We start from the raw sequence: 14,285 nt of genomic DNA, 5'->3' as shown, positions 1-14,285 counted from the left end.
TTATTTACTTTTGGCTGTGTTGGGTCTTCGTTGCTGCGCGCAGGCTTTCTCTAGGTGTGGCGAGCGGGGGCTACTCTTTGTTGCAATGTGAGGGCTTCTCATTGCGGTGGCTTCTCTTGTTGTGGAGCACGGGCTCTAGGCGCGCGGGCTTCAGTAGTTGTAGCACGTGGGCTCAGTAGTTGTGGCTCACAGGCTCTAGAGCGCAGGCTCAGTAGTTGTGGCTCGTGGGCTCTATAGCGCAAGCTAAGTAGTTGTGGTGCACGGGCTTAGTTGCTCCGCGGCATGTGGAATCTTCCCGGACCAGGGCTCGAACCCGTGTCCCCTGCGTTGGCAGGCAGACTCCCAACCACTGCGCCACCAGGGAAGTGCCACAGGTTAGCATTTAAACAAACCTCCCTCCACATGACTTCAAGCCCCCATACGTACCCTTAATCTTCTCAGCTCTTCTGCTGGAGAATTTGCCCCTTGCCGTGGCAGTCTGCTTTGGGACTGTTTCCTTCCCCAGAACTTTGTAGTAGCCGTAGAAGAAAGAGAATAGGGTCCTTAATACACCATGGCAGGTACCAACCTCCTGAGGTGTTTGAGGAAAGGTGCCTGACAGCCCACTCCATCCAGGAGCCAGCAAGGGCGTTTCTGATCTGGGCACTACTGGGGGCACTGATTGCCCTCGCCAGTGAACCAAGACCAGCAGACGCTCTCCGAGGCTCCAGCACACCATGGCGAGAGCCGTCAGGATGTGACTCTAGACACAGGAAACCCAGTCCTTGAGTAAATTCTTCGTCAAGATTTTTCTTCTCTTCCCACTTTTTTTTTTTTTTAATTTTCTCCCTATGAATGATCTTGGTTCCTGTCACTCTTATGCATGACCTTAACATTTAGGGGATGAGCAACTGAGAGGTCCTTCTTGGGAAGAGCCTCTTCTGAGCTGGCTTTGGCTTTGGGCATCTGTCCTCACTGCCACCCACTGCTGATGTCTGTAGTCTACCTGTGGCTTCCAGGTCTATCCACTATAAGGCTGTTCTCAGTCCATTGCCTTTTTCTCAGCCAAACTCTTGCCCCATCTCAGGGAGAAGGGGAGGAGGGAAGCCATGGGAAGATGTTTGCTGCTCTTCTGAGCTGCTCTGCTGATGAAAGCAATGTGGGAGGTGGCCGTCCATCTCAGAGGGTCCCTCTGGCTGGACTTGCCCTGTGGCCATTGCTATTCTGGGATGGCCCTGCATGTCGCCACAGGGCTCTCTGTGAGAATGTTTCCTTGCAGGACTCTCCATTGGTATGGAGGCACAAGTCTTCCTACTCCCAGATCCTCAAACCCTTTGGAGGGTTTCTCTCCCTCCTACCCCTGGGGTTGGACTTTCCATCAGCCATCCTGACCAGTGATTTACTCTCTTGTTCTTTTTCTTGTTTTTCTTTCAGCCCAGCAAAAGCAAAGTTTCTTTGTTTTATTTTTTTTAAATCACCTCTCTGTCAAGTTTGGAGGGAGGGGCATATTTACATAATTTTCATTCTTTTAAATCTCTTGGTTATGGTGTAAACCCTACTGTTTAGTAGTTTTGCTCTAGGTCTGGGCATTGACTATAGTCATGTGATTTGGAACCATCTTCTCAGCTTTAACAATGTAATGGAACTTTCTCACAAACTGAACAGAATGGTATACTCAGTTTTCTTTCCTACTGATTTTGTCCTTGGAAACACATTTGGCACAATTTCCCCTTTGCTGGGTGGGGCTCCTGGTCCGATTCTCTTGAGGTGAGTAGTGATATATAGAGATCGGATATCCACTTTTTTCTTCAGAGATTCTCATTTTCAACACTGAAAACAATGGCCTTGTCTGAAAAAGCCCCTGCTTTCAAGACAAACCGGAAGGCATTCAGTAGTAAACAAGAACTGTTTCTGCTGCCAGTAATGGGCCGGTTTTCTAAGGCACGGGTTAAGGAGTTGTTGGGTCAACATTGGGTAAAGTCTGACTAAATACTTTTAGTGTGGGGTGTTGCAACTTTGTGTCCATGTCCCTTTTTCTGCTGGGGAATCGGCTTCATGGAGAGGCACGGCCAAGTTCTAGGCTCCTTGAACAAGGCCTAGGTCAGCTGCTGTGATGGGCAGCTCACAGCCACAGCTTGACTCTCCATCCTTCATGGTCTTGTTAATAGGTACACACCTCTTGCTTCCTTCAGTGCTTCACTGAGAGTAAATACCACTGAGATGGGAGGAGTTTCCTTGGGATTAAATCTTGTGTATAGTCCTGTTATCCTTAACATATTTAGTTGCTTTTCCTCTTTTTTCTGTTGACATTGAATCTAACGTTCTAGGTGAGTAAGCAATAAACACTCACGAGATGAAAAATATAACTTGGAGGAAGAAAACCCAGGGAAAGATTTTGTCTCCAGGTAGAGGGACAAAGCACATGAGATCTTTAACGTTCACACCCATACAAGCTTCTAGTCAACTGAACACAGAGCAGGGAGGACCAGACTAACAAGTAACACTCAGATGAGAAGCCCTGCTCACATTTCGCATCTGTGTCCTGTGGACGGGATGGTCACACGCGGGAGGCTAGATACTGACTAGCTGGTCTTTGGAGGAATATCCTCCTACCAGCTTCTCAGTGGACTCAGATGTATAAAAAGGAAAACTTGCCAGGGAATGTACTTACTTTCCCAGATGACCCTGGGGTACATTAAATTAGCCTGAAGGAGTGATTTCCCCATCTTTTTAGTGTAGTGGAGGCTGTGCTGTTTGCTTGGCTTTGCTTCCACCTCCAATACCCTCCCACTCAGAGTGACCATACAGTGGAATCTTTCTGCAAGGTAGCCAATGAGATTTCCATTAAAACATTAGTAAATGGTAACCCTAAAAGCACTGAACATTGAAAATATAATCTAATAGGATAACCCAATAAAGTGAGGGTTTGCCCAATGTCCCAACACCAGCATCATAGACGGACTCAGCTGTATTCACTCTTAAGATGAAGACAAGTATAATCCATCCTTTGGATGTTTGTGAGAATTTTACAGTGCCATCCATACAATTTGATGGTACACTCTAGTACGGGGTACTGATTAGGGGCCCAGTTTTTATAGTCACAGCCTTGGGTTTAAAACTCAGCTCAGGGTGGTGGTGGTGTGATGGATTGGGAGGTTGGGATTGACATATATGCACTAATACGTATAAAATAGATAACTAATAAGAACCTGCTGTATTAAGAAAAATAAAATAAGGTTAAGAAAACAAAATTAAACTCAGCTCAGCCTCGTTCTTACCTCAGGCAAGATACTTAACCCTGTCCAAACTCGGGCTCTCCCTCCAGTGCACCATGAGAGGTGTACACGTGAGCCAAGAGACTGGTCCTCTCAGCCCTCAAGGAGGTGCTGTGATGGGAAGAAGATTGGAAACACCGCCATAATCTGAGCTTCCACATCTATCAATCATAACTGTTTTATCCTCATGGGGTTGGTTTAAGGATTAAATGCAGATCCTCCCGCAATGTGTTCAGTAGAGCACTTAGTAAGTGGTTAACAAATGACAGCATTGCCCTATCCACACAGTCCTTGCCCAGCCATCCCATTTAGCCAGCATTTGAAAAATGTCTACCCTGAAAGCCATGAGCAAGGCCATCAAAGAAATAATTCCTTTCCAGGAAGGTCAATGTTGATGGCCATTGGAACCAACCCCCACTCTCTCTGTCAACTTGCTCTTGAAGGCTTCCTTCTTTTACAGTAAGTAGCTGGAAAGTATAAACACTTCAACCTCCTGTTCCACTGGGAATAAAATAATTTCCTCAAATATGAGAGTCTGCTGCAGTTGATTTTTAATACACAGGAAGAATTAGAGCCAGGCTTTATCTCTCCTCATATAGCAGGTCTTGATGAGCTATCGTTTTGTTTTGTTTTACTTATGGACAACTTATAATAATATACTTCACTATTCTGTGCTGACTGCAGGGGTATTATTCGGGTCAGAGAGGTGGCAAGTCTATCTATAAAAGGCAGAAGTATAGTTAACTTGAAATGGACACTTTAAAAACCTAAGGGAGGTTTAGTGATTTCCCAGAGAAACCCAAAGCAGATGTCACTGGAGTCAGAAAGCCTTGTTCCCATGACTCTAAAGCCTGTGTTCAGGCTGCTCCCACTGGCTCCAAGAGGCTGGTTTCTCCAGTAGCTCAGCAGATAGGTGACTGTGGGCAAAAGACAGAGGCGAAGAGTCTCTGGGCATCACCTTAAAGAACACTGTTGTGGAAAAGCCAAGAGTGAGCTCACAACTGGGGCAGGATGTTTAAAAGTAACACACCCTGCACAGGTTTTGTATTTAAAAAACAAAGTGATAAGCATATAAAACCACCACCTCTCTTCTTGACCCAATTGGCTGCTTGTATGGAAAAAATAATAACCAAATATACGCACTTAATTGTTTTAAAAGCAGTTTGCACACAATCTGGGAAGCTGTCAGTTAAGTGGCAGTTAAGCGAGTCTTACTTTAGCCAAGCTTTATTTTTGCAACTGCAGACCACACTCCTGGGTCCGGGTAGTTAGTGTCTTACAGCAGAGATGGGAATCTGGAGACTGCTTTTCTAATGCCTACTCTGCAACTATTTAGCTCTATGACCCTGGGGAAAATGAAGAAAATCTTGCCTCATTACCTACCTGTAAAATTATTATTTATAAGGTTCAATCCATGGAGCGAAATGCAGAGACCTGGGGATCCAGTAAAGGAGATTATGCATAGGAAGACCTGGCCCAGTGTGTGGTATGCAGTAGGTGCACCATAAGATAATCTTCTGGTGTGAGCGTAGAGCACAGAGTCCCAGGATTTCACAGCTGGGTGGTGCCTTAGAGGTTATTCCATCTCCTTCATTTGTCTTTGCTTGTCTACTCTGACCCATTGTGCATTGATTTTATAGATTAAACGCTCATGAACTAATCTATTTCTTGCATTTCCAAGCTGTTGGGGGTAAGGCATGACCCTCATTGGAGCTCCCAAGTTCAAATATCTGTGCTTACTGTGATCACAGCACGTACCACGTGGCAGAAGAATTGTCTTTTTAGTTGTCTCTTTCCCCTTGGCTGAGGATCCCTTGCCATATGGGGTGTCTCACTATCGGAGCCTCTATCTCCCTGGGACCTAGCAAAACTTCTGACGCAAAGCAGACGCTCAGTAACTGTTTATTGTTGTCATTGTTGGTTGAAACGTAAAAAAAGATGTAGGCCAAGCCAAATGAATTTAGACTTACCTGGAGAGACAGTAAGTTGGTAGAAGAGTGGTTTCCTCATGGAGCCTAGACAACAATGGGACACCCAAGGGCAACTTGTCACTGTTACCCGGCAGGGAACATCCCTGCCGGGATGGTCAGCATTGTTAGCCCATAGTTTCTCATGATGGTCACAAGAGAAGTGCAATCTCTGATGGGTGCTCTGCCCATTGTCCTGGGTCTTCGTGCCCTAAAGCCAGTCCTGGCTGACCCCCGCAGGCTTCACTTCTCAGTCTTCCCAGTCAGCTGGCTTCTGGCATGGTGTAGCCAATGGGAGATGGATACTTGGATTGGATGGTTGGAGGAAGGCAGAGTCAGGGTATTTCTCCTGTCTCTTGATCTGAGACAGTGTCTGTGACAGCGTTTTGTCTTTTCCATTAGATCCTGCCTGCCTTGGTTCCACCGGGCAGACCCCTGCCCCCTGGGACTGGGTGTGTAGGTGTAGTGGCTTCCCGCCGTGCCTGGGGAGCTCATCCGTTACCTACACAACCAATTCCCTGTGTTTCGTTCCCTCTGTTTTAAATACTTAGAGTGATTTCCATTTTCCTAGATTGACTCTAACTGATACGTGAACCATTCTAGCTTCCCACAACTGGCAAGAAATCCATCCAGCAACATGTATTGAACACTTATTTTATGCCACAAACTGTGCTAGGCGCTCAGCACACAAAAATGAATAAGGTGTCATTCCTGCCCTGGAGGAGCTTACAGTCTTATTGTGGAGACGGACATATAAGCTAAGAATCTATGAGGCAGTGAAACAGATTTATTAATGACATTTACTAAGTTCACAGTGGTACATGAGCCTGGAGGGAGACATGACTAACTTGTAGGAAGGGAAAGTCAAGAGAGGAGGTTTTTAAAGAGAAAGTAGTTTCGTATAGTGTTAAGACATTATACAGGTTCCGGAAACTGCTAGATTCAAATCCTGCCTCTAACAATTTATTAGCTATTGGACTGGAAACAAATGGGGTTTTTTTAAACCTCATTATGTCTCTATGTCCTTATTGGTTAAACGTGAGTAATAATAATAAATACACCATAGTGCTATGTGAAGATTAAACGTCTTAATAGATATAAAGCATTTAGTCCAGTGCCTAACCCATGGCAAGTCCTAAAAAGTATTAGCTATCACCACGATTATTTTTGCTTGAACAGTGAGGGAAGTGTACGTGTTCAGCTTCCAGTACAGTACCTGGCACACTGTAGGTGCTAAACCGATATTGGCTGACTCAACGAATGAATGGACTAAATAAATAATGGATGAATGAGTTTACTAAGCAAATGGTGAGGGATAGGAAGAAGGGCATTCCAGGCACTGGGCAAAAGCTTGGTGGCTTGGAACATCACAAGCCTGATATATGTGTCAGTCTTTTATGAATTTGATTCATGTGAGGTTTTCTCCCCTGAACTCACCTCTGACTGCAATGACCAAATCAAGGTCCTGGCCTGCAAAGTTGAACCATCTCCTTCCCCTTTCCAAAGGTTCTTCTTTGCAGAGTCAATGAAAACATTCAAGGAAGGCAGCCCTGAACAGGATGTGGTGGTGAGAATAGGGCTGCCAGATTTAGGAAGCAAATATACTGGACATGGAGCTAAATTTGAATTTCAGATAAACAACAAATAATGTCTACACATTAAGACAGTTGTTTTGAAGTCTGTGCCATGCACACACAGTCCATGACCCATCAGCCTGTTTCTAAAAGGAAAAATTGGCCCTTAATATGACACATACTCCATTGTCCTTGTTTCAGTTTCCTCCCTGGGGACCATGGAAAAGATTTACTCTCTGGCCCAAGTTTTATATAATTCAAGAACCCTATAGCAAGTGGCCTAGGAGGTTTCCAGGTACAGGTCAATACCCTCTCCCCACAAAAGACCATCCTGGTCCTGCCTGGCCTCAGTGATTTCTCTCTGGTCTGAACACACACACTGCATTGCCTGTTTCTAATTCATGTTTGTTTGTTTGTTTTTAATTTTATTTATTTATTTATTGGCTGTGTTGGGTCTTCATTGCTGCACGCGGGCTTTCTCTAGCTGTGGCTAGCGGGGGCCGCTCTTCGTTGAGATGAGTGGGTTTCTCATTGAGGTGGCTTCTCTTGTTGCGGAGCACAGGCTCTAGGTGCGCGGGCTTCAGTAGTTGCGGCACATGGGCTCGGTAGTTGTGGCTTGCGGGCTCTAGAGTGCAGGCTCAGTAGTTGTGGCACACGGGCTTAGTTTCTCCACAGCATGTGGGATCTTCCCGGACCGGGGCTGGAATCCGTATTCCCTGCATTGGCAGGTGGATTCTTAACCACTGTGCCACCAGGGAAGCCCTCTAATTCATGTTTGACACTTGGCTATACTACCCACCTTGCAATGCTAGTTATCTTTCTTTTTATAGACCTTTCATTTTCAACTAGATCACAGGAGAGTGAAAATCAAATGTTTTTGTATGTTCTGAGCCCAGGACAGAGCAGTTTCTCTCTCTCTCTCTCTTCTCTTCTCTCTCTCTCTCTCTCTTTCTCTCTCTCCCTGTATATATATATATGGACCGGTACATGTAGAAAGAAATTAATATTTTCATTGGATGTTGCCAGCCATCAGAAAGTGTGTTGCCTAATGGATTTGGAGTTAAACTGAGTCTGAATCCCCCATATTTAATACTGGACTTTGGAGCAAATTATTTCACATTCCTCCTTTGTAAAATGGGTGCAATACTAACTGACCTCTCAAGATTGTTATTTGCATTAAATTGATTAACTTTAGATGAATTAGTACCTGGGAAACGTTTCCAACTGGAAGTTATCGTTATATTGATGGCAATTTTTTTTTTTTTTTGGCCGCACCTCGGGGCATGCAGGATCTTAGTTCCCCAAGCAGGGATTGCACCCGTGTCCCCTGCAGTGGAAGCACAGAGTCCTAACCACTGGACCGCCAGGGAAGTCCCTACTGATGGCAATTAATAAAACTCAGGGGACTATACTCCATAATATCCTGACCACCATTTAATTCTCAAACTTCAACTGTCGGAGATAACCAGAATGGAAAAGACATTTTAAATCGGCTACTTTATTGAGCTGATTTACTGTTTATAGAAAACTGGCCTACAATAGAAACCGGCCTCTCCATGATGGGTCATGGTCATTTAATGAATAACCCATCGCCATTAAATCAGGAGGGAGAGGTTGACCAGGAGGCACGGCACAAACAATTCCGTGTAAGTCTCTTGGTTGTCGCTGCTCCCCCCGCATTCACCTCCATCCTCACAGCACAGTTTTTGAGTGATTGAAGTCAGTTTGAGCAAGGATTCCAAACAGGGAAAAGCAAATACGTAAGTCAGAGGTCAGGGGAGAAGAACAGGCCGGGGCGAGGAAGAAATGCCGAGCTGAGAACTGAAAGATAATGAATGTGGGGATGGGCTATAGCAGCATAGTAACAGGGGGAGCCGGACACACCCCAAGCTTCCTTAGGCATCTGTGCGAGGCCCAGGCTTACAACTCATCGTTAAAGGTCTATGGAGCGTGGATCTCTAAATATTTGGGCCACCCAGCATGGGCTTTTGGAAATGGCACTGTTGAGTAAAGCCATTAACAAATTACTTTCCTTCCATTTCTTTCACTGACAGGACCTTCTGTTTATGCCTCCTTAGCAACTGGAAGGAGTAAATTTGCTGACAAGCATCTGGGTGCAGTGGGCCACTCGATGGAATTTTTATCATGCAAAAGTGATCCCAGGTGATTACTTGAGAGATTGCCAGGAATCTCTGGACTCTAATTAACCTGCAGTTGAGCACACAGAAGAAGTTTCATTTTAGGGTAGAGTCAAGGTGAAGAATTTGTAAAAATAAGCCATATTGATTTTCTTACTATTGCAAATATTTGAATTTTGTAATGGGCATCCGTTCCCAACTCGTTCTCAACCAAATGGGAAGCTGGATATCTGTGAGGTCGTGGGCCAAGGACAGGTTTTGAGGTTCGATTTTTGATTGGATACCAAGCTCTACCGTTTACTACAGGTTTGTTAGGGTTATGACTTAATTCCCCTGTACCTTTGTTATCTCATCTGTAAAATGGTTATATAATCATCCTCGTCCTGTAGGTTGAGGATTAAGCCAACTAGTAAGCAACTAGACCCTGGCCTTTAGGAGAACCTCAAAGTTTAAATATCCTTTTTCTTTTCTCTTTTATTCCAACCTGCCCCAGCAATTTTCTGATTTGGAAAATCAGAATCAGTTTAAGCTTTGCTAAACTTCTGGAAAATGCAGGAGACCTGAAGGAGGGGAGGGAGCAAACCGTGTGGCTGCCTGGTCTCTGCATCGAGACTTTGAATCAAGCCCAAAGACCATGTAGTAGATGTGTTCTTGGACAGTTCAGGGAATCTCAGCAAAACCTGGGTGGCTGAAGTAGAGTAACCCCAAGGAAGAGTGATAAAAGAAAGGTCGAGGAGATACAGAGGGGCAGGTTGTAGGATTGTGTAAGGCCTGGAAGGCCATTGAGAGGACTTGAGCTTTTACTCTAAGTGGGTTGGGAAGCCATTAGATGGTGCTACGCTGTAGAGTGACATGTTTGACTTAATTTTAAAATGATCACTCTGGCTGCTGTGCTGAAAATACCTTATGGGACATATATTAAATCACTGCATTGTACACGTTAAACTTACGTATGTTGTATGTCAGTAATATCTCGATAAAGCTGGGAAAAATTAAAAAGAAAGGAAGAAAGAAAATACATTATGGAGTAGGGATGTGGAATGAGTAGACGGGGCACAAGGGCAGAAGCAGGAGCACCAGTTAGGATCCCACTAAATATCCAGGTGAGAGATGGTGGCAGGTCAGAGCAGGTCAGTAGCAGTGTAGGTGGTGAGAAGTGGTCAGATTGTGAGCATATTTTTGAGGTAGGAATTTAGGCTTTGCTGATAGATTCAGTGTCTAATGTGAAAGAGACTTCTTGAGGTGTTTGGTCTGAGAAATTGGAAGATAGTGATGCTATTTGCCATAAAGAGGTTCAGGGGGGACACCAGGAGTTTAATTTTAGCCTTTGTGAAATTTGAGATGCCAAATAAATATCCAACAGCGGGCAATTAAATATATGAGCCCGCAAAACAGAAATAGAGTCACGGATGTAGAGAACAAACGTGTGGATACCAAGAGGGGAAAGGGGTGGTGGTGGGATGAACTGGGAGATTGGGATTGACCTATATACACTATTGATACTATGTATAAAATAGATAACTAATGAGAACCTACTGTATAGCTCAGGGAACTCTACTCAGTGCTCTGTGGTGCCCTAAAGGGAAGGAAATCCAAGAAAAGAGGAGATATATGTATGCGTATAGCTGATTCACTTTGCTGTACAGCAGAAACTAACACAACATTGTAAAGCAACTATGCTCCAATAAAAATTAATTATTAAAAAAATATATGAGCCTGAAGTTCAGATGAGATGCAGGCTATAAAGAGAAAAGGGAATATAGCTGGAGGAAGATGTAGGATTGGAAGATTGCTTTTTTTTTTTAACACGGGAGAAATAATAGAATGTTTTTGAGTGATGAGAATAATCCAGTAGAGTGGGAAAATGTGTTAACGCCTGAGAGGGGACAGTGGTTGGAATAGAACTTATGAGTAGGTGATAAAGGAGGTGATCTTAGGCACAAAAGGGACCATCGCTATAGCTGGTCCAGCCCTAGCAACAGAAAAGATGATAAAGTAAATAGAGAAGTCCATGTGGTGGTATGAGTTTGAGGCATTGTCTTCTGTTTACGTCCCTTTTCTTGGCAAAATAGGAAGCAAAGTCAGTGTCAGGATGGTGGTGAAGGGTTGAAGCTGACAAAGCTATGAAATTGACCAGAGGAGTGGAAGAAAGTATGGCTTTGGGCATTGTCCAGTGAATGGATTTAGAATTGCCAGGTAGCATTAAGGGCTGACTTGAGGTTGAAGGTTGTGGGTTTAAACTGAGACCAGCTACTTTCAACTGTGCAGATAAAAGTGTGGCATAGATGGGGAGCTTGATTCAACCAAGTCTGGGGTTTTGCCAGGTGAGTATGAGGAAGAAAGAGAAGAGCAAAAAAGTTGATAGTTTATGAAAATAACTGATTATAATGATAGTCCACGGACATTAAGATGGATAAGGAAGGAAGTGAGCACTTCCTTGAAATGGGTGAGAAACAGTGAAAGAGCCATAGGAACAATGAATGGAATCAAAAAAACTGTTGGAGTCAGAGTATTAGAACAAATGAACTGAAAAGAGAGGAAAGGGAATGCAAATCGAAACCACACAAGGTATCATTTCATACCCACCAGGATGTCTGTAATAACAGAGACAAACAATAAGTGTTGAGGAGGATGTAGAAAATTTGGAACCCTCATTCACAGCTGACGGGATTATAAAATAGTGCAGTGACTTTGGAAAACAGTCTGGCAGTTCCTCAAAATGTTAAACGTAGGTTACCATATGACCCAGCAATTCCACTCCTAGGCACAGACCCAAGAGAAATGAATGCATACATCACATTAAAAGTTTTACACAAATGTTTATTGCAGCATTATTCATAAGAGCCCTAAAGTGTCTATCCAGATGTCTATCAACTGGTGAATAGATAAATAAAACAGAGTATTATTTGGCAATAAAAAGGAATGAAGTTCTGATACTTCATTCTGCTACAATTTGGATAAACCCTGAAAACATGCTAAGTGAAAGGAGCTAGGCACAAAAGACCATGTATTGTATGATATGAAATATTCAAAATACACAAATAAATAGAGACACCAAGTAGATTGGTGGTGGCCTAGACTGGGATCAATGGGAGAATTGGGGAATTGGGGGTGGTGGTGGTGAAGGATAATAGGTTTGGTGTTTTTGAGGGGGAGGTGATTAAAATATTCTAAAGTCGATTGTGGTAATGGTTGTACAACTCTTTGAATACACTACATTGAATTGATCACTCTAAAAGACTGAATTTTACAGTATATGAATTACATATCAATAAAGCTGTTACAAAAAAAAAAAAGATAGGAGGAGGTGGTCAGAGAGTGGGGTGCTTGAAGTTGGGATTATGGAGGGTTTGCATATAGGTAATGACACAGCTAGGGTGTGACCGTGGAAGCCGGTAGCCACGATGGCTTGGAGGAGGGAGTTAAGGAGGACAGAGGATCGTCTGAGGTTATGGGCACCGTGTGTTCTGGTAGGAGTAATGTTGGGGAGAGGCTGACAGGGAGCCAGGGCTAAAGATCTTCAGGGAAAGAGGAGGAGGGACCTGAGGGTTTGCAGATAATGGCAACAAGGAGGCATCACAGCAGGTGGGAACCTCGTGGCCGGCAGTTCAAATCTGGGGTTGGGGCTTCCCTGGTGGCGCAGTGGGTGAGAGTCCGCCTGCCGATGCAGGGGACACGGGTTCGTGCCCCGGTCCGGGAAGATCCCACGTGCCGCGGAGCGGCTGGGCCCGTGAGCCACGGCCGCTGAGCCTGCGCGTCCGGAGCCTGTGCTCCGCAACGGGAGAGGCCGCAGCGGTGAGAGGCCCGCGTACCGCAAAACACAAAACAAAACAAAACAAAAAACAAATCTGGGGTTGGCTGTGGTGGGGTTAGAAAGACTGTACTGGAATTTGGGTATTTGTGAAGGACAAAATATCCTTAAGTGTTAAGGGACAATTGTACTTTTCCTTCATTCATTTATTCATTCACGCAACACATATTTATACTTTTTCTGGACCTTTATCTATTCATTTGGCCATCTCTGTGGATGCAGCCAAGCACGGCAGAGCTTCCTCTTAGGAGGGCTGCAGTGTTCCAGCTGCTGTATGATGGGGTCCTTTCAAGGAGTTTCCCCAGAATCTGTCGCTCACTAGTCAAGTGGAGAGCTATAGTGATCAGTAGGTAACTTTCCTTGATCACCGATACCACATTGGCCTTCTCTGTTGTTTAGTTACACGAACACAACGACAGCTTTATTTTTTTGAAAGGTTAGGGTGCTGCTTGTTTTATAGTTGGGTGGGCGAATGCGTGGTGGGTTTTGGCTTTGGACAGATCTGGGTTTGGATTTTGGCTCTGCTATTTATAACTCTGTGACCTTGGGCAGCTTATTTAATCTTCTGGGTCTTAGTTTTGTTGTCAACAAAATACCTACCTCATAAGTGTTGGTGAGAATTAAACGATATTACACATGTCAAGCTCCTGACAGATAGTAGGTAGACCAAAGATGTTCTTTTCCTTCTTTTGCCTCTCTGCTGAGGTTGCTTCTTCTGTTTTGTTTCCAGCTTTTAGCAGTTCTAGTGTCTGGCTTCTAATTAGAAGCCTTCTTCTAGGGATGGTGGAAATTATCGAGCCAACTTCCTGATTGGTGTAGAGGCACTCTAATAATTTACCTTCTGTGTCTCAGAGTGTTTTACAAAACTTTTCTAATCCTAACCTTTAAAATAACCCATGAGGTATGTGAAAGAGATATTAGTTTTCCTAATTTTCGGAAGAGAATATAAAGTACTGAGGGAAACTAACAATTACTGGGTATTTACTGAATGGCATTATTCTGAACACTTTACATGCATTAACTTAGTCCTCACCACCATCCTATGAAGGGTATTACTAACCTTATCTCACAGACAGGGAGACAGGCACAGAGAGGTCAAATAACTTGTTGAAGGTCACATAGCTTCCAAGCTTGGGGGCAGGATTTGAACCCGAGCAGTGTGGTTCCAGAGCTTAATCACTATATGGCTCTGGTAGAAGATAAGTAAATAAATCATTGTTCAGAGCTCCTGAGTGAAGAAACCCTTTGGCTAGTTCCTTTTCATGTATCAGTCTGGCCTCGGAGTGTCACGCAGCTTGAAAATGTTGGTAGTTCACAGCGGTGACTAATAGAATACTATTATTATCTTGTATAGGAGGTGAGCTTGTGTGAGTTTTGTTACCCGGTGTCCTTCTAGCTCAGCCACCCCTGAGAATTCTTTTGCAGAGACAAGATAATAGTATCTTGTCACCCTACCATTCTGCTTGTGGTAAGCTAAAGCTTTCTTTCTTTTTTATTTTTTTTACTTTTTATTTATTTATTTATTTTTGCTAAAGCTTTCT

At 44.0% G+C, this 14,285-nt stretch overlaps 1 protein-coding gene and 1 non-coding gene across 2 annotated transcripts in view; one reads left to right on the top strand and one right to left on the bottom strand.

Annotated features, from left to right (window-relative positions):
- SHROOM3 (shroom family member 3) overlaps positions 1–14,285 on the top strand; it is a 249,965-nt gene that overhangs the window by 31,048 nt on the left and 204,632 nt on the right. The window lies entirely within an intron of this gene.
- LOC114903276 lies at positions 626–753 on the bottom strand. The gene has a single exon (XR_003795670.1). It is a non-coding gene; the product is annotated as a small nucleolar RNA SNORA3/SNORA45 family (small nucleolar RNA).

Source organism: Monodon monoceros, unplaced genomic scaffold, assembly GCF_005190385.1.
Source record: "Monodon monoceros isolate NGI ecotype Baffin Bay Population unplaced genomic scaffold, NGI_Narwhal_1 Super_Scaffold_20, whole genome shotgun sequence".
NCBI classification, from domain to species: domain Eukaryota; kingdom Metazoa; phylum Chordata; class Mammalia; order Artiodactyla; family Monodontidae; genus Monodon; species Monodon monoceros.
The sequence above is the reverse complement of the archived record's forward strand: the minus strand, read 5'-3'. Positions and strand labels throughout refer to the sequence as shown.